Here is a 27424-nt window from a genome sequence, read left to right as displayed (position 1 = left end):
TCTGATCCTCACACAGTGAATATTACCTTCCTACACATTAGTCTTACTGAAGTCAATGACACCACTCATGCACTTAGGTGCTACTCAGCATGAGTAAAGCAATCAGAATCTGGTCCCTGGACTCCAGGGAGTTGTGGGTGTGATAAGATTTGGCTTTCCCTTGAACATATTTTCTTTGTTTTCATCACTATTACCTATACAAACTCTTTAGTTTGAAACAGGGAGGTTAAACGGTGAGTTTTTCATTAGATCTCCTGCATAACGCTTCCATAAGAGGGGAAGAGAACCCGAACTGGAGAGGTTCTGAGAAGCTGACCCTCTCCATGGCTTCTCTCTGTTGGAAAGGGAAAGTGTGAGGTGCTGAGGACCTCTCAGTGCACACACTGGACAAATCAACAAGCAATCTTGCTTCTGGTTGTGATCTCTAGGTCTGTCTGGAGAGAACAGAATCAGACCGCAAGCTGTGTTCACACTGAACCACTTACTATTCAAGTTTTAAAATGTTATTAAAGCTAATGTTAAAATTATATAATACACATGTCATGATACAATTCCCCACTCTGAACCTTAGTGTCCAAAAGATGGGGTACCAGCATGAATTCCTCTAAGCTCAATTACCAGCTTAGGACCTGTAGCGCTGCCACCAACCAGGAATTCCAGTGCCTGGTACACTCTGATCCCCCCAAACCTTGCCCGGGGACCCCCAAGACCCAGACCCTCTGGATCTCAACACAAGGAAAGTAAACCCTTTCCCCTCACCGTTGCCTCTCCCAGCCTTCCCCTCCCTGGGTTACCCTGGAAGATCACTGTGATTCAAACTCCTTGAATCCTGAAACAGAGAGGAAAATGCACCTTCCCCCCTCTTTCTCTCTTCCCCTCCCAGATTCTCCCTGAGAGAGACAGTAATCCTAACACAGAGAGAATTTAGCCTTTCTCTCCCCCTTCCCTCCTTTCTCCCCACCAATTCCCTGGTGGATCCAGACCCCGTCCCCTGGGGTCTCACCAGAATAAAAAAAACAATCAGGTTCTTAAACAAGAAACTTTTAATTAAAGAAAGAAAAACAGTAAAAATTATCTTTGTAAATTTAAAATGGAATAGGTACAGGGTCTTTCAGCTGTAGACACTGGGAACACCCTCCCAGCCTAAGTATACAAGTACAAATTAAAATCTTTTCAGCAAAATACCAATTTGAACTCCTTCCTACCAAATACACATTTGCAAATAAAGAAACAAACATAAACCTAACTCGCTTTATCTACCTCGTACTTACTATTCTGGATCTATAAGAAACTGTATCAGGCAGATTGGAGAGAAACCTGGTTGCACATCTGGTCCCTCTGAGCCCCCAGAGTGAACAACAACCAAAACTAACAGCACAGCACAAAAACTTCCCTCCCTCAAGATTTGAAAGTATCCTGTCCTCTGATTGGTCCTCTGGTCAGGTGACAGCCAGGCTTACTGAACTTGTTAACCCTTTACAGTCAAAGAGATATAAAGTACTTCTGTGCTATTAACTTTTCTTATCTGTTTATGACAACACAGGTTGAGAAAGGAGTGTCTGTACATCTGGGTAGAATGCTTAGATTATCCACAAATACAAAGTTTGTTTTTAAAAGTCACATGATACATATAGTGCATAATTAGCAATAACCCAAAGTTAGGTGAATAAATTTAAGAATACAGTTTAGATATTAGCCTTCAAGTATTCGGGTACCTCACTCAGGAAACGTACAGAGATTTGGTTGTGGAAAGCAAAATATATCAATAACTGAAGATTGTCCCTCAGTAATTGAGAATTACAGTAAGTTGTCCATTTAGAAAATACAGTCTATCAGGGAAGTATTTTATTTGCTTTCCTCCTTGCATTTCTATTACACCAGTTGTAGACTACTGGAAGTTTCTGACGTTTCACAGTTTCAAGGGAATGGAGGCATTGGACTGGATGGGAGACTGTTTAAATTCCACCCTTATACCAGCAAGCTTTGCTCTTGGTTCCATATCAAGATTAGTTTCCATCATCCCCTGCCGGTTAGAGGCTTCTGGCCAGAAACCAACCTTATCCATGGGTAAGGAAAATGCGTCTGGTCAGTTTCACACACTGGTTCCCTTGTGGCTAGGTTGAGTTGCAAACACTGCATGGGAAATTTTGACTAAATTCTCCACCTGTGGGCTGTATGGGAATGAGGGCAGTAACTTTAATGAAAACATCTGCTTTGGGATGTGGTTTTGTAAAATTTCATAGGAGGCAAAATTCAGCTTGTCAGCATCCCTTCCAATTTCTCCTATAGAAGAGGGGATTCCAGGGCTTTGATGAAAAACAGATGTATCTCAGCTGAACCATCTGCCTGGCACAGCTCCTCTCCTTCACATATAGAAAGCTGATAACCTTCCGTTTCCAGGAGTGGCTTCCTCCTCTTCTACTTGTTTATTAACAGTCCAATTGAATAGCAGCGCTCTCACTGTTCTGATGTGTAGCACACACTCTGGTACTCATAAACAGCTAGAAAGAGAAGCAGGGTCTGTGCTGCAAAGGAAGTCACTGCAGGTAATGCTTCAGATGTGCAACCTCCCAATATATATAGAGATATTGTCATATTGGCATATGTCCTAAAGTTACTTCATCTAGGAATCACTTGGGGCTTAAAAACAGCGGATGCCAGTATAAAGACTAATACTTGCCAGAACCTCAGTGATTCTACGGTCAGTGACCCTGCAATATGCTTCTCTTGATCAGACCTGGCCAATTATATCACATTTAGCCAACATGTGGTCATTTTGTGATACAGACAAATGAGATTAAAATGCGCTAACCTCAATTTCATTTGTGACCTTATCTCCAGGTTTGAGTTGGCTTTCTGTGCAACATGATAGCCTCCATGTGTGTGCTCCAGGGACCAGAAGGTCAAAAGATGAGGGGAAAAAATAACTGCCCCAAGTGAGAAAACTCATTTGCTATTAGCATTTCCAACTTTGGGCAGGAGGTGGCAGCACAGCATAACGCATGTGAGGTATATACCCATTACATTGCACAGAGAACTAAAGTATATAACTACTTAAACAAGTGCTCAGCACTACTCAGAATCAGGGCCAAGGTGTATGAAGTTGAGCACCCAGAAAGCCTGTATCACACCACTGAGATTCTAATCTTGTATCAGTTCAGTGAATGACAGGCTAAGCATATTCCACTGTTTGAGTTTCCAATCCCACCCCCTTCTGTGCTGATTAAATCTTAATTTACTCCTTTTAAGATGCAGTAATTAGGACAGGCATTTAAGTGAGGAAGGTGGGTGCACACTAGTTGTGGCATAATAATTCTTGTCTGAGGGGAGTGAGAGAGGCTGCCACTCCAATGAAGCAAACTTCTTGGGATGAACATCCATCACAAATTTTTTATGAGCTGCTAGCTTGTCTCTAGTAGGGGGCCAGTGAATAAATCTCCCAAAGCAGAACCTTTTCAAAGCTAATCAATATTTTCTTCAAATAGATCGACTCATCTAATTTTCCTTCCTGGTCTATTCCCTGGGTAATCAGACGGAATACAATGAAGTGGTGGCTGACACGAAGCAACCAAAAAACCCTTTCCAATCTCTGTTAGTTACTGGGGGTGATCAATCTCTGTTAATTAGTGGGGGTGAAGCTATGTAATGGCGCAGAAAGAGAATGAGAGCCAGAGGGGATGAGCTGGCTGTAGAGGTTCAACTCTGCTGTGCCAGATAAAATTCTTTTTGAATGTGATCCTGAGTTACTTGCAGACACAGAAATCTCACTGAAGTTCTGGAGGTCCCTGGAAAAGTCCCTGGGCAGTTTAGGGGTAGGGAGTGTAAGGAAGGTGGGGCCAGACCTCAGCTGTCCATGCACTATCTCTTTGTTCCTCATAACTAAGAGTGAGGATGGAATGTAAACATAACAGTAAACAGTAAGGCATTTTCAATGAAATTTCTGAGCAGCTTTAATCCTGGCCCCATTGACTCCAGCAAGACTCCATCTGGCTTCAGTAGGACCAGGATTTGGCCCAAGATCTTTACGTCTAGATAGTTGGTGATCTCCCAGTGCAGGGTTGAGCTGTCAGCTCTGCTTTTTGGAGCATCCCATCAGTTGCAGTTGTTTAGTGATTAGGGCAAGGGGGATTGTGCAATGTCTCATTTATTCCTTATTGCTTTGACTTCCTTCAGTTATGCCAGATGGCGCCTGGATCCCCTTCTGCACCTGCTGTCTGGATCTCAGTTCTCATCTGATCATGTTTTCTTTTCAGTATCAAAGATTCCTTTCCCAAGGAATGGGGTTCCTATCCCAGAGTCCCAGAGACCCAGCCTTTGGGAAGAGAGATGTGTTTTTCCATTGAGGGTATGACGATTTGTAAAGTGAAATATCAGGACATTGTCAACATGCTGGAATGAATTCAGAACAATAAAACATTTCCAGGGGGCTGGCAGAACTGGCTTGTAAGGAACAATCAAAAGAGCTAATTCTGTATTAGGGGAAAAGGATGGTCTTGTGGTTAAGGTGATGGACTTGGACTCAGGAGATTGGGGTTTAATTCCCAGATGTAGCACAAATCATCTGTGTGACCTTGGATACATCTCTTCATTTCTCTACACTTCAGCTCCTCATGGGAATAATAATCTTTCCAATCAGGCACCCTTCCTCTTGTCTATCTAGACTGTAAAGTCTTTGGGACAGGGACTGTCTCAAACTCCAGGTATGTAAAACAACTAGCACAATGGGGTTCTGATCCCTAGTGCTAGTGAATAACAGTATTTTGCTGCATTGGGCTAAACCACTTCGGAGGTTTGAGCCCTACGTGACTAAGATGTGTGGTGCATGCTTGTGTTTCACTAATACATTCAACATTAGCTATCTAGAAATTGTGCTAAGTAAATAAGTGACAGAGTGTTGATGGATCATATTATAAACCTTATCCCAGATTTGGACCTTAGCATCCAAAATATGGGGGTTTTCATGAAAACCTCCAAGCTTAGTTACCAGCTTGGACCTGGTACTTGCTGCCACCACCCAAAAAATTAGAGTGTTTTGGGGCACTCTGGTCCCCCTGAAAACCTTCCCTGGGGACCCCAAGACCCAAATCCCTTGAGTCTCACAACAAAGGGATATAATTCTTTTTCCCTTCCCCCCTCCAAGTGCTCCTGGAGAGATACACAGACACAAGCTCTGTGAATCCAAACAGAGTGACTCCCCCTCTCCGTTTCCAGTCCTGGAAACAAAAGCACTTTCCTCTTCACCCAGAGGCAATGCCAAATCAGGCTAGCAAATCCAACACACACAGATCTCCCCCTGATTTCTTCCTCCCACCAATTCCCTGGTGAGTTCAGACTCAATTTTCCTGAAGTAAAGAAAAACTCCAACAGGTCTTAAAAGAAAGCTTTATATAAAAAAGAAAGAAAAATACATACAAATGGTCTCTCTGTATTAAGGTGACAAAATACAGGGTTAATTGTTTAAAAGAAATATGAATAAACAGCCTTATTCAAAAAGAATACAAATTAAAGCACTCCAGCACTTATATTCATGCAAATACCAAAGAAAAGAAGCCATATAACTTACTATCTGATCTCTTTGTCCTTACACTTAGAAACAGAAGATTAGAAAGTAAAACTACTTCTCCAAAGCTCAGAGACAGCAGGCAGACAGAAAACAAAGACCTCAGACACAAAATTCCCTCCACCCAAAGTTGAAAAAATCCAGTTTCCTGATTGGTCCTCTGGTCAGGTGCTTCAGGTGAAAGAGATATTAACCCTTAGCTATCTGTTTATGACACGCCCCCCAAATTGCAGACAGTGGAGAAGCTCACTGGCGGCAATTTTCTTCTAGAACTTTAAAATAAACAGATTACTACAACACATGCACCTTTACATATACTACTAAGTATATAACTAACAGACTTGTACATTTTAAGAACACTTTTTAACTACTGAATTCTGGGAAACTCTCACGGGAGAGTGCATCAGCAACTTTGTTAGAAGCTCCTGTGATGTGTTGAATTTCAAAATCAAAATCTTGGAGAGCTAAACTCCAACGAAGAAGTTTTTTGTTGTTCCCCTTGGCAGTATGAAGCCACTTTAGTGCAGCATGGTCAGTTTGTAGTTGGAACCGCCGTCCCCAAACATATGGCCGTAGCTTTTTCAGGGCGTACACAATGGCATAGCATTCCTTTTCACTGACTGACCAGTGACTTTCCCTCTCAGACAGTTTCTTGCTGAGAAACACGACAGGATGGAAGTTGTGATCTGTTGCTTCCTGCATGAGCACTGCTCCTATACCACGCTCAGATGCATCCGTGGTTCCACGCCACCGTCTTTTTTCCCGTCATAGTAGACACCGTCAGGCCACTCAGCATCATCTCCCTGGACTGTAAACTGACAAACCTGTAAGTCTCTGGAATAGAAGGGCTTGAGAGAATTAACATGGTACACTTTAGGCTTTAGTGAGGAATTGGGAAATGCTATGAGGTAGTTTACAGTTCCCAGGCGCTTTTGGACCGTGAATGGCCCTTTCCATGATGCTTCCATCTTATGGGCCTGTTGCGCCTTCAAGACCATAACCTGGTCTCCTACCTTGAAGGAACGTTCTCTGGCATGTCTGTCATACCAGGCCTTTTGCTCTTCTTGAGCATCCTTTAGGTTCTCTCTAGCAAGGGCTAAAGAGTGTCGGAGGGTGCTTTGTAGGTTGCTTACAAAGTCCAGAATGTTAGTTCCTGGAGAAGGCGTAAACCCCTCCCATTGCTGCTTCACCAACTGTAATGGTCTCTTAACCTCGTGACCATACACAAGTTCAAATGGTGAAAACCCTAAACTGGGATGTGGTACAGCCCTGTAGGCAAACAGCAACTGCTGCAACACTAGGTCCCAATTATTGGAGAATTCGTTGATGAATTTTCATATCATGGCCCCCAAATTTCCATTGAACCTTTTCACCAGGCCATTGGTTTGATGGTGGTACGGGGTGGCAACCAAGTGATTCACCCCATGAGTTTTCCACAGTTTTTCCATGGTCCCTGCCAGGAAATTAGACCCTGAATCTGTAAGGATGTCGGAGGGCCAACCTACCCTGGCAAAGATGTCTGTTAGAGCCAGGCACACAGTGTTAGCCCTAGTGTTGCCTAGAGCTACTGCTTCTGGCCATCGGGTAGCAAAGTCCACTAAAGTCAGTACGTACTGCTTTCCTCTGGGTGTCTTTTTTGGGAAAGGACCCAGAATATCCACAGCTACTCGCTGAAATGGGACCTCAATTATGGGGAGTGGCTGGAGAGGGGCCTTGACCTGGTCTTGAGGCTTTCCCACTCTTTGGCACACCTCACAAGACCGGACATACTTGGCAACGTCCTTGCCCATCCCCTCCCAGTGGAAGGACTTCCCCAACCTGTCTTTGGTTCTGTTCACCCCAGCATGGCCACTGGGATGATCATGGGCTAAGCTTAAGAGCTTCCCCCGGTACTTAGTTGGAACCACCAACGGTTTTTGCGGCTGCCATTCTTCCCGGTGTCCACCAGAAAGAATTTCCTTGTATAAAAGTCCTTGGTCTATAACAAACCGGGATCGATTAGAAGAGCTGAGAGGCGGTGGGGTGCTCCGTGCCGCCGCCCAAGCTTTCTGAAGGCTGTCATCTGCTTCCTGCTCAGTCTGGAACTGTTCCCTTGAGGCTGGGGTCACCAGTTCTTCCTCAGACTGTGGACTTGGGCTTGGTCCCTCTGGAAGCGATGTAGGTGATGGGGTTGTTTCCGGTGCTGGTGCACCTGAGGTTATTTCAGGCTCTGGCTGAGCCTTTTGGGTATGGCTGTCTGTTGCTTCTGCCAGGTCTGGCTCACTGGCTCCCTCTGGCTTTGAGTTTGAAGATGTGGTTGCACTTGCTGGTGCTGGTTGCTGTTCCAGTTCCGGGCCGGGGACTGGAGGTGTTGTGGCTGTTTCAGTGGTTGGCATGGAATCCGGGTCCACTACCTCTGTCTGGGTCTCTGGTAACACAGACGGGGCCTCTGTGGACGGCTCAGGAACAGGAATAGGTCTGGAAGCTTGCCTGGTTTGGCTACGTGTAACCATTCCCACTCTCTTGGCCCGCCTCACCTGGTTGGCCAAGTCTTCCCCCAGTAGCATGGGGATAGGATAATTGTCATAGACTGCAAAAGTCCACATTCCTGACCAGCCTTTGTACTGGACAGGCAGTTGAGCTGTAGGCAAGTCTACAGCTTGTGACATGAAGGGGTAAATTGTAACTTTGGCCTTTGGGTTGATGAATTTGGGGTCAACGAAGGATTGGTGGATAGCTGACACTTGTGCCCCCGTGTCTCTCCATGCAGTAACCTTCTTTCCGCCCACTCTCAAATTTTCCCTTCGCTCCAAGGGTATTTGAGAGGCATCCGGGCCTGGGGATCTTTGGTGTGATGGTGGTGTAATGAATTGCACTCGCATGGTGTTCTTTGGACAGTTGGCCTTGATATGTCCCAGTTCATTACACTTAAAGCATCTTCCATCTGATGGGTCACTGGGCCGAGGTGAGTTACTGGAGACGGGTGAGGTGGAAGAGTAGGGTGTCTGTGGCTTTACTTGGGTTGTATGTGGGGTCTTTGGCTGTCCTCGGTTGTAGGGTTTATGGTCGGTGTGCCCCCTGGGGTATTCGTTCCCCTTGACAGTAGCTTTCTTGCTTTCTGCCACTTCCATCCATTTGGCTCCAATCTCCCCCGCCTCAGCGAGATCTTTGGGTTTTCCATCTTGTATGTACCGTGTGATGTCTTCAGGAACACCATCCAAGAACTGCTCCATTTGTATGAGGAGGTGCAGTTCTTCCAAGGTTTGAACGTTGTGTCCTGTTATCCAGGCCTCATAGTTTTTTGCAACGTAGTAGGCGTGTTTGGGAAATGACACATCTGGTTTCCACTTTTGGGTTCTGAAGCGCCGACGGGCATGATCTGGGGTTATCCCCATTCTGTATCTGGCCTTGGTTTGAAAAAGTTTATAGTCATTCATTTGCTGCTTAGGCATTTCAGCTGCCACCTCTGCTAAAGGTCCACTGAGCTGTGACCTTAATTCTACCATGTACTGGTCTTCGGGGATGCTGTACCCAAGACAGGCTCTTTCAAAATTTTCCAAGAAGGCCTCGGTGTCATCACCTGCCTTGTAGGTGGGAAATTTCCTGTGCTGTGGAGCAATAATTGGCGATGGGTTGTTAGGATTGGCTGGAGTCTGTTGCTTAGCCTTTTCTAATTCCATGGCCTGTTGGTGGGCTTCCCTCTGGAGTTCTATCTGTCTTCTGTGGGCTGCCTCTTCTTCTTCTTGTTTCCTTCTGTGGGCCACCTCGTCTTCTGCTTGTTTCCTTCGGTGGGCCACCTCTTCTTCTTCTAGTTTTCTTTTGTGTGCTCCCTCTTTGGCTGCCTGTTCTCTTTGGTAGGCTGCCAGTTTGATGCTTTCTTCCTTTTCTTTCAGCTCCATCTCTTTTTGTCTTTTTTCCAGTTGTCGCCTGTGTTCAGCCTCTTTGATTTGTTCTTCGGCCTCCATTTTTTTCTTGGTAGACATGGTTCCTGTTTTCTTGTGTTGGGGTGCCCTCCGGTGTTTATATTCTGAACTGCAGGCTCTCTGTTGCCTCCTGAAGTCTGCCTAGCAACAGTGCCTTTAGCTAATCTTCAATGTTAAGTAAACCTGAAAAACCACTTTATTTGCATGTATATAGTGCTGGTAATGACTCTCAATGGGAGTGCTATTGTGTGACAAAAGACTCTTAATAGCACCTTAATGGTTTCTTGCTTAAGATGCAAGCCACAAACTGCCAGAGAGAGCAGAAAAAAAAATTCTCTTTGGTTCCCTTTTAAAACCAACTGTTTCTCTCTGCTAAAAAGCCCTTAGCAGAGAAAAGAAAAATATAATATTCCTACTGGCTTATGGATTCTGTCTATCATCCCACCGCTGCCACTCATATCATAAACCTTATCCCAGATTTGGACCTTAGCGTCCAAAATATGGGGGTTAGCATGAAAACCTCCAAGCTTAGTTACCAGCTTGGACCTGGTACTTGCTGCCACCACCCAAAAAATTAGAGTGTTTTGGGGCACTCTGGTCCCCCTGAAAAACCTTCCCTGGGGACCCCAAGACCCAAATCCCTTGAGTCTCACAACAATGGGAAATAATTCTTTTTCCCTTCCCTCCTCCAGGTGCTCCTGGAGAGATACACAGACACAAGCTCTGTGAATCCAAACAGAGTGACTCCCCCTCTCCGTTTCCAGTCCTGGAAACAAAAGCACTTTCCTCTTCACCCAGAGGGAATGCCAAATCAGGCTAGCAAATCCAAAACACACAGATCTCCCCCTGATTTCTTCCTCCCACCAATTCCCTGGTGAGTTCAGACTCAATTTTCCTGAAGTAAAGAAAAACTCCAACAGGTCTTAAAAGAAAGCTTTATATAAAAAAGAAAGAAAAATACATACAAATGGTCTCTCTGTATTAAGGTGACAAAATACAGGGTTAATTGCTTAAAAGAAATATGAATAAACAGCCTTATTCAAAAAGAATACAAATTAAAGCACTCCAGCACTTATATTCATGCAAATACCAAAGAAAAGAAACCATATAACTTACTATCTGATCTCTTTGTCCTTACACTTAGAAACAGAAGATTAGAAAGTAAAACTACTTCTCCAAAGCTCAGAGACAGCAGGCAGACAGAAAACAAAGACCTCAGACACAAAATTCCCTCCACCCAAAGTTGAAAAAATCCGGTTTCCTGATTGGTCCTCTGGTCAGGTGCTTCAGGTGAAAGAGACATTAACCCTTAGCTATCTGTTTATGACAGATCAACTCTTTACACTAAACCTAATACTATTCGTAAGAGGATGCCCTGTATGATAAAGCTGTATCGCAAGATACAACTGTGTAAGATAAGTATTCAGCATAAGATACCCAGAGAAACTCTTGGTGTGCAAAGGGTTCAGCAGAGAAATCATAGAGACTTTGTATTCTAGAGACCTTGACATCTTCTTAGACAAGAAGAGGAAGACGCTTTGAACCGCCTTGCAAGCTAAAGATTTTTATTACTATAAGAAGCTTTAGTTCAAGTGGCACAAAAGTACTGGTGAAATTCCAGAGAAATTGAAATAGTTTTAACACCAGTATTTGCATAGTATATTTGGGGTGTGATAATTTGTCTGTGGGAAAGCTTAGCTACAAGTATGGCTGGGGCAAAGCAGTTTTGAATGAAATTGAACTGTCTGATAATCGAGTAACTTGCTTAAATGTCTGAGTTCCCATGTGCGCTGAGTTGTTCCCTGGGTCACAGGTTGGAAGAGAATGTTAGATTCCAAACAGATAGCAAATGGCATCCTGGCCAGGACCACACTGTGATATCCTGGCCGATGATGAATAAAGCTTCACATGGTAAGCAGTCTCACTGAAGTCAATGGGGAAATATTCAGTGTAAGGATCTCATGATCTGCTCTCAATGAACTGACTACACCATCCACGCCAGTGTCACACATCATAACTACCTGAGGGTCAGTTCTACAGGAGGAACAGAAGACCTCAGTCTTGCCAATCCCAAGTATTCAAAAATCAAGAATGAAGGCCCCACCCAAAATCATGAGAATGGCTTAAAAATGTGTTTAAAAAAGAATATATTTTGGATTAATTTTATTTGCTTTCTGGTTTTTGAGCCCTTAGAGTTCACATTTTCAAAAAAAATTCTGCAACCACGAGGATGAGAAATAGACGCTTTTATGTGAAAGCTGAGATTCCTGTTTATTCACCTGACTCCAGGAGCTGGGACTTCAAGTAAAAAATCACATACCATTAAACTCATGATAAAATTTCAAGAGCTGGCAACAGTGTGAGTTAAACAAAATCAAGCAAGGTGCTGACTCTCTGTCACTAGAGGACACTTGGAATTCTACTAACAGTGTGCATGTGCTGATAAATGTATGTTCCACATCTGCATACACACACACACACGTGTCTAGTCGCTAACAGTGAAAACCATTGGCAGCAGCAAGCACAATCTGTCACTGTGCCTGGGAGGGCCAGCTGAGAGGGCCAATCCCAGGTCAGACTGTTAAAAAAATGGGCAGACACTCCCACACTGATGATATAGTCTATAATTAGATTTAACCAACCCAGCAACACGTTTGCTCCTGGATCACAATAAAAGCTTCCATGGGGCCACACACAATCCTCTTAGATGCTCCAATTTATATTACCACTCAGACAAACTGAACTTCTGTGATGAAACATTATTAAAACCAAATTCACCACACAATATGTTCTTCCAGTCCCAGAGACCAGTCCACTTACCCAGGTCAATGAATGCTCAGGACCTTACAGCAAAGACAACGCTGAAAGCCAATCTGTTAGTACACTAACTTAAGATTTATTAACTAAGAAAAAGAAATGAGAGTTACTAAAAGACTAAAGCAAATAAAATACATTATCGTTGGATCAAAGTATGTAGTCCAATACTATAGCAGGGATCTTAAATCCGCTAGTTGTCTATAAGTCTCTCTGGGTTGCCCAAATAGTTTTGGGGACCTCAGTCCTTTCATTTGAGATTTCCCCTATCCGAATTCACCAGTCCAGAGATGGGGTAGGAAAGAGGTGGCCAGAGGCCTTTGTTCTCACCTTTTATATCTTGATCCTTATTGCTGGAAAAATCCTGGCTTTGTCATGGGTCAAGAAGTGTCATGGCATACGTGCGTAGCCATCAGTTCTTGATCGGAATTGCAAAATCTAGCTTGCACCTTTGTGGACCTGCCATTTGAGGTGTCTTCGGGAATGATGTGCAGACACCCTTCTTTTTTTTTCTTTTGTTTTTCCTGAAGAGCTAACCTGTGGGCATTTCTCAGACTCACCACATGTTTGAGTTACAAACATACAGCAAAATGTCATAACTCCACATCCAAGGTCAATACACACATTATAACAAGACAGTAATACTCAGCAGATTATAACTTTTCCAGTGATACCTCAAAAGGCATACTTTGTACAACATTTATCACAATTTTGTAACAGCGGTGACCATATAAGTGTAGACGGTCACCTTCCCCTTCAGACAGCATCACACAGCTCCAGTAGATCCACTGGGTTGAGGGGTCCAGCATGACTTGAGGGAGAGCATTACATTGACTGGGGAGGCAGAGGAGAAATGGACAGACTGGGCACAGAGCTGGGAGGGGTAGCCTGATTTGGATGGGGGAGAAAGACAGCTATGGAATTAGCTGAGTGGAGATCAGCTAACTGATTAGTTACAGAGGATGGATTGGTCCGGCAGGCATGAAGGGACAGATGGTGAACTGGGAAGGAGTATGGGGGTCAGTGAGGTGTACTGACAAAGCTGAATGGACTAGATAATCGATTAGTTGTGGGGGAAGGGGGGCAAACAGATAATTTATCTGGTGGCCTGTGTGAGGTGGAGAATTATTCACGGGCCAGGGAATTAGTATTTCCTATTAATTCATTTATACTGCTGTGATGCTCAAAGGCTCCAATGAAGATTGAGACCCCCAGGCTGTGCTAGGTGCTGTAGAAACCCACAGACAGAGAGAGTCCCTGCACCAGAAAGTTACTGTCCAAGACCCTGCTCCTGCAAACACTTATACATATGCTTAACTTTACCACAGTTTGTGGTGCTATCTCATGGTGGAAAAGTTAAGGATGTATGTAAGTGTTTGCAGGATCGGGGCCTAAATAGACAAGGCAAACAGCAACAGACACACATCATAAGTAAAATATCAAAAATGCTTTTAAAAAAAACCTTTGCCTTGCTCCTTTATTTTATAAAAACCCTTTCTGATTCTTTTTTAATTTAATTTATTATTTATTTAATCCTTCAAACTTCTGCTTGTTTTCTTGGGGTTTTATTCAAACTTTCTTCCCTCACTTTTAGTAGCAGCATTTGTCACCTTTCCTCAATCCCTTTCAGTGCTGTCACCACCCTGTAGCAGGGTGGCCTTCTCCTTTAAGGGTCAGGTGGCCTGGGGCTAGCAAGCCCTATTCAGTTATGAGGTCCAGCTGGGAAGTGGTCAGGTGAACCCTATAAAAGGCTGGGGGAGCACCCTATAGGGAGCTCTGTGAGGGAGTTGGGCTCCTATAGAATGTACTGCAGTAGAGGGAAGGATGTGGTCTTTATTCAGCTGTGTGAGTGAGACAGACCCAAGCAAGCTAGCTGCTGGGAGGGGTGGTTGGAGGGATGGATGTATGTAGAGGAACTGCCTTTGTTTTATATTTTGCTAATGTTTTGAAGACTAAAACTGTGTCTAAAAGAGACTTGGGAGTGGCAGAAAGTTGATTATTACTTCAGAAGTTTTTTGTTTTTTCCCTTACTTAATTGGCCTCTTAGAGTTGGTAGGGCAACTCCCACCTTTTCATGCTCTCTGTATGTGTGTGTATATATATATAATCTCCTCAATATATGTTCCATTCCATTCCATGCATCTAAAGAAGCGGGCATTGCCCATGAAAGCTTATGCTCAAGTAAATTTGTTAGTCTCTTAGGTGCTACAAGTACTCCTGTTCTTCTTCCTGGGAGGGAAAGGTGATCCTGAGGGGAAACTGAGGCAGTAGCTATTCTGAAGCCCACCTGGGTGAGGTGGTCCTGTTACACACTCTGTAACCTTAGTTTGTCTCCTGAATTATATCTAGTAAAACTCCAAAAGTCTAGTCCTCTACTAACTGAGACCCCTGTCTCAATAAAGCCCCAGGAATGATGATTTGGTAGGGGAGCTGTGAGAAAGAGGATAGTCTCATGTTCTGATTCAGGATCTTAAGAGTGTGGGCTGAGACTTGACTGCAGAGGCTTGAACAGGTGAGTCTAAGGATGAGGAGTTGAGTGGCTGTTGGTGGGGCTGCATGGGACAGAGGATGGCATCAAGGCAGCGAGAGCAGGAGGCTAGAATGTGGGGAAGGGAAGATCACAGACAGAATAGAAGAGGCCCAAGGGGACATGGATACCTCACTCACCATTGAGTTAAGTGGTCTGGGAGTGAGGAGGAAGAAGCAGTGACATAGAAAATTGAGAAGGGAGCTTCTTAGAAAGGGGAAGAGGGACAGAGAGCTATGTGTAGGGAAAATAGATCAGGGAGGAAATAAATTTGTCTAAAGAGGGGTGAAGACTGTGCATGCAAAAAGACAATGGAAACAGTATGATTCAAATGTTTTAATGGATTTGATAGCGAAATATTTTACAAAAAGTTTCTGTATACTCCTTTTTGGATAGAGTAAGGGGTGATTTGAGCGATCTGGGCAGGATCTGGCTATGGGAGTGTAGTGTTCCATAGTGCATAGATCTCAATCTGCTTTCAATAAAGGCTAAATATCACTTTCCCCACTTACAAGATGGAGAAATTGAGGCACAGCAAAGGTGAAGTGACTTGCTAAAGGTCCCACAGTGAGTCTGGGGAACACAGGAATGAAACCCAGCCCAGAAATGAATATCAAAACATCAAACACTGACACTTCGTTTTTGATGCTATTGCTTGCAGCCTTGGTCTTAAAAGCTTCATTTAAAAAACACAAACAAGAAATTCTGCCTGGTACCTAAATTTGGGCTGGAGAGGACACCAGGCCCTCAAATTTACATTTGTCCTAGCTGCAGACCTGGAACAATTCCATACAGAACTCTTCCATGGGTAACTTCTATAATAATCTTTCCTGGTTCTTCTGTAGCATTTTTTCATTGGTATATCTGTGTTTTGCAGAGGTGGTCAGTCTCATTATCCCTGCTTTACAGATAGGCTAACTGAGGCATGGAGAGATGAAAGTGACTTGCCCAAGGTCACCTAGCAGCAGAGCTGAGAATAGAATCCAGGTCTCCTGAGTCCCATAAGGTAACTTCTGCTGAAGTATAATGGCATGCTATTTCTTAATAGACACTAAGGGGCCAGAGTCTACTGTCAGTGTCTGTGTTTTGCACTGATGTGACCCTTAGGGATATCAGTGTTGTGCCTTCCGATTTATTCTGAAGTGTATCAAAGAATTGGGTGCAATGATTTCAGTGGGGCATTACCTCTGATTTATACTGAGTCGATTCTGATGTAACCAAAGTATCATAGGCAACCTCCCTGCTAGCTGATTTCTAAGGGCCTGAGCTTGCTCTCCTTAATAGCGAAATATTTATTAACAGCAGTGGTACAGTATCAGGACCCCAAAAGTCTCTGAACTGGCAGAGTAGCCACAGCATGTTGGAATATCTAGATTTTTCCTGGAATGTTTGGCAGCCATGTTTCTTCCTTCCTGTTACCAGCTGCAGCAGATGTATTTCAAGTAACATTTAATTAGAACATAATACATCTTTGAAACTGCTGCTGTTCTGTAGTGTGAATCTGAGAGGCAAATCTCTTCCCCACATTCATATCCTAAGTAATTGTGCTAATGGTTATGGAGTTCCATGGGTGCCATTTAAAAAAGGTTTTAATCTGTAATCTGAATCAGTTTTGAACCCAGTCTGGCAGAGGTGAGGTGCTAATGCCCTACTGGGCCCTGTATCTTGGCTATTTTAAATATCTTTCCTATCCATTTGAGAAAGCAACACTACCATTCCAAATAAAAACTCTGCTCTGCATAGTTCAGCAAACATAAGCATGTTGTTGACCTATTGGTATTTGTGTGTTTTTTACCAAGTGACATTTTCTCTTCTAGGATAATAAACACAGGCATGAATATTGATGAAGCAAAAGGTATGGATGGGGAGATACTGTAGGATTTCACTGAAAGGGTGCAACTTTTAAACTACATATAGGGCTTGTCAGCTGCTGGTGGCCCTGCTTTAGCAAACCACTTAAGCACATGATTATCTTTTAAACATGTAATTAATCCCATCACTAGTCAAAGTACTTCAACACATTCTTAAATCCTTGGGATTTAAGCACTTGCCTAAATATTTTCCAAAGTAAGAGCCTATATTTGCTGTGGTAAATGTTCACAGAAAAAAATCAATTATTTTGGAAATGAAATAGGAAGGAGAATAAACATTAGAAAACACTTTTATTATATACAATTGTGGGCTACATTTAGCCACAATGCAACACCAATGACTTTAAGGCAGTTACAGCAGAGGTGAATTTGGCCCTGTGGGATCAGTTTCTTTTCCTTTTCTAGAAGATTCAACTAATCTTAGGGTAAAATTTATGTAACTTAATAGGGGATGAAACAAACAGGATTCCTCAGAAATTAATGCCAGGGTTCAGTAGAGACTTAAGCACATACTTAACTTTTACACACAACATAGTCCTTACTCAGTGTGGCAAGCAGAGCACTTCCACAAATACTCGAACATCCTGATCCTACAGCTGAATCTGGGCAGGCAGAGGGGTTGGCCTGCCTGGAATCACTTGTAAGAGTAGTGACTAAATAATTGTAATCTTAAAAACCTGTAGTATTTAATCAAGTCATGTCTATGTAATCCTATTTAAGATCTGTAGAAACCAGTGAAGTTCCTCTATATTTGTATCTTTTCTCCAGTACTGTATCTGTCTTGCCAGAAGGATGTGGAAATTCTCATTTGACCCTTGCCCTACGGGGCTGTGAATCTAAATGTGACATTGGGCAAGTGCTTTAGAACAGGCAAGTCAAGCCCTGATCCTTGCATTGGCTCCAACAGGATTTTTTGTGGGTGTAAGGGTCTGCCTGTAGGGATTAGAGCGCAGGACTGGGACCTCAGCGTGTGGGGTCTCTGGAGTAGGGACCTGTTTGTTACTACTTTAGTTAGCATAATGGGGTGCTGATCTTGAGTGGGGGTGTGCTACTGAAATAGAATGATAGTTCAGTTAGTTTCATCACTGTTAAATCTGAGTGAAGTGCAAAATGCAAAATAGCATAAATGGTGAAAAGTCAAGTAGAGTGTACGTATTTTTCTTAATTGTTTAAAGGCTCTAAATCTAAACAGTAATAGAGCTAAGGATGTTATAACATCTTGGAGCATCATTTTAATCACATGGTAGGGAATAAGTGTGTAAGGCATTCGACTATGCTTAATTTTAGATCTCTGGTCTTGATTTAACATACAGTTCTTTCCCTCTTGATATCCAGCTAATCTTCTAAAATGAATCAGTTTGCTTCAAATCTTATAGCTTTCCTTATGGAACTAGTCTTACAGAATATAATAAGAATGGAATCAGTAGGGGGTCTACAGAAACTCAATAGACTTCTATGGAAGTTACTTAGGCATTCTGCTATACCTCTAGTCAAGAACAAAAATTACCATATCAACCTTAAATCCTACTTTTGCTGTAAAAGAGAACAGTATGCAATTAAAGTTCATAAACACCCCTTATCTTGCTGTCTGAGCACCTTCCAGCCATGGGTTGATGCAACAGTAGATCATTATCCTTTTATGGATGTGTGGGAACCACTTTGTTTTGGATAAAGTCCTGTTATCTGGGAAAAAGAACAGGAGTCCTTGTGGTACCTTAGAGACTAACAAATTTTATTTCAGCATGAGCTTTGGTGAGCAACAGCTCTGAAACTTGTTATCTGGGAGAAAGTGGAGTCCTAATCCAAACTACTGACTCTCAGCTGGAGCCTGAGATAATGTGGATAAGCCTATGCTAAACGGGCAGCTGTACATGCTTTTCTGGGAGACTGGAACCTCTGCTTAATCAGATTTCCTCAGAAAACAACCAGCAGTGTCAGTAAACAGGCTAGCGTCTTTCACCTGAGAGTCTGGCTCTGCTGTGTATAGACAAGGCTGCAGGAAGTGCCCTGATCAACAAAACTAGAGCAGGCTGGGGATCTTCTGATTAATCCGTTTTCACTGAAAAATGCTGACTTATTGAAACCAAAGGTGTCTTGTGATGAGTGGAGGTTTTGAGTTGACAAAATATTCAGGGGAAAAAAAGTAATGAAATGGTCAAAATGAAACATCTTGACCTTTCAAAATGAAAATTTATCTTTTGTCTGAAAAGAGTAAGGCGTCTACTAGTAGTAAATTAGTATTAATTACTATGAAGTATTAACTATCCTTCATTACCCCATCTTTTCCTTCATAAATTTACTCCTATTCATTAATTTACCCCTCCCTATTAATATATTTATCCCAGTTTAAAAACTCAAGTTCAGCAAAACAAACATGACTAAAATGGATTAAATAAGGCAGTAAAGGTGCATTTTACCATCAATGGGGTAGTCAATCAGACCAACTTCTGCATTCATTACTCCTCCATTTACCTTATTAACTCTTCCTCGGTTGTCTCATTAATTACTCTCCTCCCCATTAATTGCCCCCTCTTGCTCTTACCCCCCAAGGCAATGACTTCTCTCATTTAATCTAATTTCCTATGAGGGAGGCAATAACCCCATTCATTAATCTGGTCTGTGCCGCCTTATTCCCTCCCTGCTAATGACTTCATTAATTGCTACCCTCCTCCCCCCCCTGTAAACAGTGGTGCAGGGCAGTCCCGTGCCGTCTCTTGAGCAGCGCAGCAGCGAGACCTGCAGCAACAGAAGCGCGCTCCACCCCCACCCCCATTGCCCGGGGGCGCGCCGGTACCCCAGAGCGCGCACGCGGCGGTCGGCGGCGAGCCCGCTGGTCCCTGCCCTACTGCGGGAGGCTGCAGGAGGATGAGCTGGACAGCCCGGCGCGGAGCAGGGGCGCAGCGCTCGTGCAGCCGGCGCGGGGAGGCCAGAGGCAGGCGCGTGCCGAGCTGCAGCCCCGGCCGGGCCAGGTAAATCGCTGCTGCGGGCCGGGCCACGTGCAGAGATACCGCCGCTTCCCCTGCGTGTGTCTGTGGCTGGGGTTGCAGCGGGGCGGGATCGGGCCCGTCCGCGCTTGCTCCCCTTCTCCATGCCGGGGCTGCGCAAAGCTGCCTCCTGCATCCCTCCTGGGCGGGTCCCTCTTGTCTCGCCTCCTCTCCCTGCCCCCCATCACCCCCAAATACCCCCCTGTCCTCTCCCTGCTGCTGCAGTCCCCATCCCGCCCTGGTCCGGTCCGCAAGGCGATCCGCTCAGCGCAGAGAAGAATGGGGCTGGACATCTTTGGGGTCCGTGCGTAAGCGCCTTTCCTGCGGCTCCCTGAGCCCGCTGGGGAGGGCGAGCGATTAACCCTGCGCCTTACAGGGGGATTTGGCCAATCCTCTTAATCATGGCCCCGATTCCGTCCTGCTGCGGAATCGCGCAGCCCTCACCGGCTTCCCTGGGTGCCCTCGCCACCCAAGGGCAGCATCTGGCTGTGACACAGCCTCCTGGGAGGGAGGGTGTAATGTGGCTTCATGCCATGTGTGGAGAGTTGAGATACCTGGTCGGTTGGGGAGCTGGTTCTGTGGTCACTCTAGCTGTGGAATCCTACAGAAGTTCCACCCGCAAGACAGCTGCAGAATCTGTCATAGAGAGATTTTCTCTCTCTCCTCCTCTTCCCCACCTTTATTCCAAATTTTGTAAAACAAAACCATGCAGTGGGAAGGTGTCTGCTTTTGGACCTCGTGGAAGATCTCCCGGCTCTAATATCTTGCTCTCCCTTCATGAGGGAAATGTGAACATCAGGGCTGGTATCTGATACCAAAGGGGTTCTCTTCCCCCCCACCCCAACCCCATGATGTCTAAATGTTGAATGGCATTTCAGTATAGTATGTGTGTGTGTGAAAATACTTGTGTCAATTTCTTGGGTGCACTTAGGTGTGGAAAGAAAGGTAGTATGGACATAAACCATGAGCCACCTTTGTGCTTCAGGGTATGTACCAGCCTCTGATGGGGAGGGAATTCCACCCCCCTTCCTGGATTGTTATTTCTTAATTGTTTACTACAGTGTATTTTATTTAATTTAACCTTCCCCCTAAGGCTGCTGGCACAGGCAGGGTACTGGTTATCTGGACTACTGACCTAATCCAGTGGGGCTATTATGAAAATATCTGGAGTATGAGTTGCAATCTGTGCATCGAGGCCTTGCCAAGAGAATACGTTGCTTATAAGATGGGGAGATGGGTGCTTTGTCCCTGTTAACATTATTTTTTTTAAATATGCAAGTTCTGTTGTGTTGGTGTGTGAGGCTAGGTGGTATTAGTAAGGTCGTAAGTGCTGAATCATGTGTACTCCTGACTGTACAGCAGGTTCAGCTATTCGCTGTCTCCAGGAAATGTGCCGGAACTGGTCATAATGACATATAAATGCTCTTCCTTTTATTGTGTGTGAACAGTCCATGTCTGCTGTAGGAACCTTTGGGGCCTGAAAGAACTATGTGTTGGTGTGATACAATGTGATTTTTATTTATTTGGCCATGTCTGCTCCTTGGAAAACATGGACACACAAATAACATGTATGTAGTGAGCAAGATCTTTTAATAAGACAGTGCAAAAGATCTGAATGGGGAGGTTATAGTAAGGGTCAGAAAGGTTGAGAGAAATGTTTTCACTGAAAATTATTATTAGTTCTTTTTAGAATCTGTCTGGGATTTTTGTTTTTCTTCAAGGTCAGATCCTGCAACTAGCAGTGTTGTCTATTCGGTATTATTTCTGAAGCGATATCTCCAGCTTTCTCTTCCTGAGAGCAAAGCTGTACAAAGTGTAAGTGTGTGTGTGTTTGGGTATGTGACAGAAATTTGGCATACTGAGATGTATTCATCTTAAAACAGTAAGATGTCTAGAGTGGAGATGCCACTGTTGCCTAGGCACTCCTAACAAATGCTGAAGACAAAAGCAAAAATTCAAGGATGTTGATTGAGATGCTGGTTCCTTCATTGTTAACCAGGTTTCTGTAAAATGCCTCCTTCAGCAGACAGTTAAATTGAGTGCCAGCATGACTGCTTTGTTTCCCCAAAACTTCTTCACACCATAGTCTAGCATGAAAAATAGCCACTTAAATTCAGGATCATGCTTTTTCTCTATTAATTGCTTTGATCAGGAGCACATGCAATCTGCTCCTTTTTATAGATGTGATGTGAGAATGTTCCATTCGCATAGCGAATACAGATAACCACAACTAAATGTAGAGATGGGCACAGTCTGCAAAACTTGGAAATGGACTCCTAGGTCAGGGTGGTTTGGGTTTGAAGGATTGATTTGGGGTCCCATTGTACTAATGTAACGTGAAGGGATCCTTGTCCATGACTAGGGCTTGTTAAGGGCTACAGTAATAATAACAATTATATAACAATAATAACAATAGCTATGCCTATTACAGCAAAAAGTTATTTTATTTTATTTTATCTCTTGCTCCAGAACATGGAACCATGTCATCTCTGGGCCCTTGTTCACTTCAATCACTACCTGTCCATTCTGAATCCAACATAGAAATGCCCTCTTGGTTTAAAATCCCTCCCTGAACTCATTCTACCATGCATCTCTAGTTTCATGTCCACCTGCTCCTACAAACATCTGTACCCTGCCTGCTGACAGAAGTGGTTTGCGTCTGTGAAATGATATATGCACACCCACCCCACCTGCTGGAAGACATATGATGGGGCGGGGAGCAATTCTACCATCTAGAATAGAGAGTTGTTCCCTGAAAAGCATGGGAGAGCTTTTCAATAAGCTAAGGCAGGAGGGATGAGGGTCATTGATGAAATCCCCACCAATCCCAGGACATCGGTTCCCAAGCGATCTCCTCCAGGTGGCTCATAGGTTCTCAACCCTGTACAATCAGCACTTCTCCTTCAGTGGCTGTGATCCCCTTGTCCCTCCACCAGCTAGCATTTTCTTCTTGTGGATTTCAGTTAATAAATCCTCCAGGCCCTTATGGAAGCACATCCAGGTCCTCCTGCAGGATGGCAGGCAATGGGATGCCATGTTTCCAATGCCAAGGTCGCAAAAATCCTGAGATTTAAAAAAAAAAAAAAGGAAAACTTGGATCCTTTTTATTTGCCCCTCACACACACCTTTTTTGTGTCTTCAGGGTCACATTTTCAAGCTTTTTTCTTTGCAGACATGAGGTCTAGAAACCTTATAAAAAGAGAGCCAAGATTTTCATGGAATAATACGACTCCAGGGGCTGGGGCTTAAAGTACAACATCAATACTGTGAGAGTTGGCACTGCTGGCAGTGATTGTGTGCTGCAGAGCTGATACTACTTCTTTCTGTAACTTTGTCACCTTTGTGCAGGCTCCACAATGAAATCAGAGCTGGTCAAATAATCTGCTCCTGAATAATTATTAGATGAGAGAACTGCCAAAATTCACAATGAATGTTAATTTTCAATGAATTATTCAACTGCCTGTTTAGATATTCATGTGATAGAAGTATCAGAGGGGTAGCCGTGTTAATCTGGATTTGTAAATCTGTGAATGGCTTGCCAACTACAGAACCAGTTTCTCCTCTCTTGGTTTTCACACCTCAACTGCTAGAACAGGGCCTCATCCTCCCTGATTGAACTGACCTCGTTATCTCTAGCTTGCTTGCTAGCATATATATACCTGCCCCTGGAAATTTCCACTACATGCATCTGAGGAAGTGGGTATTCACCCATGAAAGCGCATGCTCCAAAACGTCTGTTAGTCTATAAGGTGCCACAGGATTCTTTGCTGCTTCATGTGATACAACTGTCTCAACATTCCTGGGTCTTCTGTATGATTGTCACTGTTGCTGGCTAAGTGCCTTTGGGGTGGTTTTCTATATTGCACCAACATCAAAGATGATTAGAGATGCTCAGTCATAATACAGTAGCAATACGTAAGGCCTAATCCTGCACATCCATACTTCTGAAAGCTGTCTTGGGGCTTCAGTGAGGCTTCTTGCATGTATTGGGGCTACTTATGTGAGTAAACATTTGTGAGAGAGAGGGCTCATGTATTGGTCTCTTGTCCTCTTTGTGTTTTACAAAGCAGTATTTTAAAGGTGTTTATTGAAAAGAAGTTATTTATGTGATCAGGTCCAGCTTGTTGAATTGTGATTTTGGAAGGGACTTTGGGTTCTTAGATTAAAAACAACAGAAGACTGGATGGCATAGAAGTAAGTGGCAGAAGAAAAATAGATCAGAATTTGTAGATGAAGACTACTGGTTATTGGGATCTTAGGTTTGAAATACTGTTGGTGAGTTATTTGTGGTCGTGAGAAGGGCAAGTTGAAAGAAAATGGACACTGACAGAAAGCAGTGAGGCTTTTATTAGTATTTGTTTCACAAATGAGGGGGGAAGTATTGAATAAACATTTTTCTAAAGCAGCTTTAATTTTGTCTTTGTTTTGGAGCGGTTTATACTGAAATTTAATTTTACCTCCATAATCATTCATGTAACTGGTAGTGTCCAATGCTATATCCAGAGTGTGTCCAGTTATATTGTAAGCAAGGTTGCTGTGGGATGAAAGCATGTTGCTTTTCTTGCAACATTTTAAATCTTAAATGGCAAGTGACTTGCCAAACCCTGAATACCAGGACTCTGAGATGGTGGAATTGATACACTTACCATAAGTGGCACTTCATGTTCCTGTGAATGCTGCCATGTAAACAGCACAGTTGATCAATTACTAAGAGTCTTGTCCAGCAACATTTTGTATTTTCATGTAGGAAACATTTGTGTTCTGACCAAGCCATCACAAAGAATGAATCACTTTGCTTTAAATCTCCATTAAAACCTTCTGATCAAAAGATACGCTTATGGATCCTGAATGAAAGAGTGTTTTTGTTTGTGTGTGTTTGTTTTTGTTTATGGTGATTGTTAGTGCTTGTAAAAGGAAGGGATTAAAGGCACTCTCTAAACCTGGATATTATACAGAGAAACAAAGATAGGCAGAGCTGACATCTGACCTATCTCTTGAGATTTTTCAAAGTAGTCCACAGGAATTAAATGCAATTGAACTAAGTAATTATGGATGGGAAACATTCTAATTATGGCCCAGCTCCTGCAATATGATCTGCACAGACCTTTGCACCTGCATGGAGCTGTGTTGAAGCTAGTGGGTTTCTCTCCAGGTGCAAGAGTCTGTGGAGACCATATTGCAGGATCTGGGCCATAATTAGAATGCTCCCCATCCATAATTGCTTTGCTTGATTGCACTGGAGTGTTTACTAGTTGCTGTTGTGTGTTATATGTTTTTAAAGCCTGGTTTGCATTGGGGTGGGGGGGGGGAAATAAACACATTTCTATTGATCTTGAGGTTCTTTAACATAATTCTTATTCCAAAACCTAAATTTTTGTCTGTACTTTCTGAGCAGTCTCCTTAACGCTCCTGGGGTGTCTCATTTGACTACAGCTCATCATTACCAAAAGTTTCCTTGATATTTTCAAGCAGAGTGGCCTGTGAAAACTTATAACTAGATTCATTCAAACAATTCTGTAGCCTCTAACCAAATCTCATCCAAGATTTCATTTTCCTCCTTGCCCTGTAGGTAATCTCTTTCCAGAACTATCTTCTTTAAAGTGAACTATCCAGGACTACAGGTTTAAATCTTGTTGGCTATTTTTTTTTGGTTGCTGCTATCTCCAATAAAGCATATGTCATGACATCAGTCTTTCACCTGTGCAGCTGCTCCTTCCCCAGCTGTCCTGGGCAGTTGCTATATGATCTTGGAAGCCCAGCCCAGGGTGGATTAGCTTGCATTCACTGTTGTGCTAACTAGGCTGTTAATATTTTAGCAACGTGTCTTTTAGTCCTTGTATGTTATGAGGGATTAAATTAAAAGGAAAAAAAAGAGGATTAAGAACCTCAGCCCTCCTACAGGGCTTGCAATATATAGTGAATGAGATAACAGGCCAAGGATTAATAACCTAACAACTAGAAATGGATTTGCATGGCTAACTCAGGTGAGCATTTTCAAGGGCAATGAAAGGAATAAACGGTAACCGTACCTCTCAGGAATCCCTCAGTTTGTGGGCTATTGCCCCATAGCTGCCTATATGGCTAAATCCTATCATTTTGCCTATGGTGATCTCTGCATCCTCTGGTTCTTTCTGCTTGGTGCTGCACTCCTCACTCAACTAATGTCTTACAGGCAGAGGGAGCAGCCTGTGGTATGTAGAAACAGCAAGAGCATCACTCTTGTGCTGCAGGCTGGAGGCTTGTAGGGAGGACTGGGAAGGTCTGGGTTGCAGGGGGTGAGGGGAAGCTAAGAGTTAGCTGGAAGAGCATTAGCTAGAAATCCTGGCTGTTGCTGTTCTGAGACTGGTATCCAACAATGGTTTGAAGGACACTAATGTCCAGGGCTGCTCTAGACCTCTCTGAATTTATCTCATCTGGACCAAATGTACAATGGAGAGATGCCAGGTTTGGATGGTTAAGAGGAAATATCTTCCACAAAAAGGTTGTGGGAGGATTCACTGCAGCTCTCCATGGCCAGGTTCCTGCAGTGAATTGCTGTCACTGGTTTCTTCTTTCAGGGGCAAAATCGGTTTCCCAGATTATACTACCCTGGTACTGATTTGAGCAATGGTTCAGAATTACAATAGGGATTTACAATTGGAAATCTTAGACATAGTCTGCAGATCCCAGGTTGAAAAACACTGTTCTGTAGTAACAACAACCTTCCGTGTGCCCCTTTAGATATAGTCTGCAAACCCTTAGGGGTCCATGGACCACAGATTGAAAACCACTGCCCTAAGAGAACAGGGAACATACCAGGTTAACACTAGTCATTCAACAGCTGTCCAGGGTGCTGAAATCCAAGACCCACATAATACACCTTTGCTAGCACCATTTAAATGAGTTGTCTTCTAAGGGTTAAAACAAACATGGCAATGGCTGCCCTTTCCTTATGAACAGGGTCCGGGGAAAGTTCAGGTTCTGTCTAAAAGTGTGTGTGTTGGGGTTGGGGGTGCTGGTCCTTCTACCAGGGAAATATTGATCCACATGTTGCTGATGCTACATTGAGGTCGTCTCAAGGAAGAAAAGCTTAAGATCAACCCTGCCTTTTCACATGCTTTAAGAAGTTTTACACATGGTAGTTTTATTTAACAGGGAGTTTAATGTGTAATTGGCACTAATCTTGTGTGTGAATGGTATACGTCATTCTGCTGAAAGTAATCAAGATGACTGGTACTTGGAGTCAGACTGTATCCTTTTGTTCCATGAGTTCTGACTGCTGCATGCCTCTTTCACAGTAGGGTATGGTACCACCAGCCACCTCATGTTTAATTACACTGTCCTGTTTGTGACAAGTTGGGAGAGTTGCTAATATGCCTTACAGCACTGCTTGACTCTATGGTGATAAAGACGTATCTGTACACTGAGCTGTACCCTTATTGGGTTAAGGGCGCATATATGTATATAAAGCTCTGTTTTGCTGTCACTTAAATGGTGTCAGGATTTGTGAAATCTTGCTCTCAGATCTCTAGTAGACCCAGCAACAAAGAATGCTTGTTGCAAGCTCATTGGCTTTTGTGTTTGGATCCTTGTGACGTTCCCACAGATGTGTGCAGGCGAGAGGGAGAGGAGAGTGATAGAACTGAGCCTTTTTTAGTTGTGCACAAGTGACTGCACACATGGCATCGCTGAAGTCTCTGTCTAGTCCTCATTTCATGGTACACCTGGCAGATACCAAACCTCAGGGGGTTTTTGGTTTTGTTTTGGGTTTTTTTTTGTATCATTGT

At 43.5% G+C, this 27424-nt stretch overlaps 1 protein-coding gene across 2 annotated transcripts in view; it reads left to right on the top strand.

Annotated features, from left to right (window-relative positions):
- The first annotated feature begins 19570 nt into the window (after nt 1-19570).
- NFASC (neurofascin) overlaps nt 19571-27424 on the top strand; it is a 183249-nt gene continuing 175395 nt past the window's right edge. The window contains exon 1 of one of the 2 annotated variants that reach the window (XM_050955564.1): nt 19571-19643. The gene's annotated coding sequence lies outside the window, so the exon portion shown is untranslated. The remainder of the gene's footprint in view (nt 19644-27424) is intronic. The other variant, XM_050955566.1, reaches the window with a different exon arrangement.

Source organism: Gopherus flavomarginatus, chromosome 5 (assembly GCF_025201925.1).
Source record: "Gopherus flavomarginatus isolate rGopFla2 chromosome 5, rGopFla2.mat.asm, whole genome shotgun sequence".
NCBI lineage: Eukaryota > Metazoa > Chordata > Testudines > Testudinidae > Gopherus > Gopherus flavomarginatus.
This window is presented reverse-complemented; position numbering and strand designations above follow the sequence as displayed.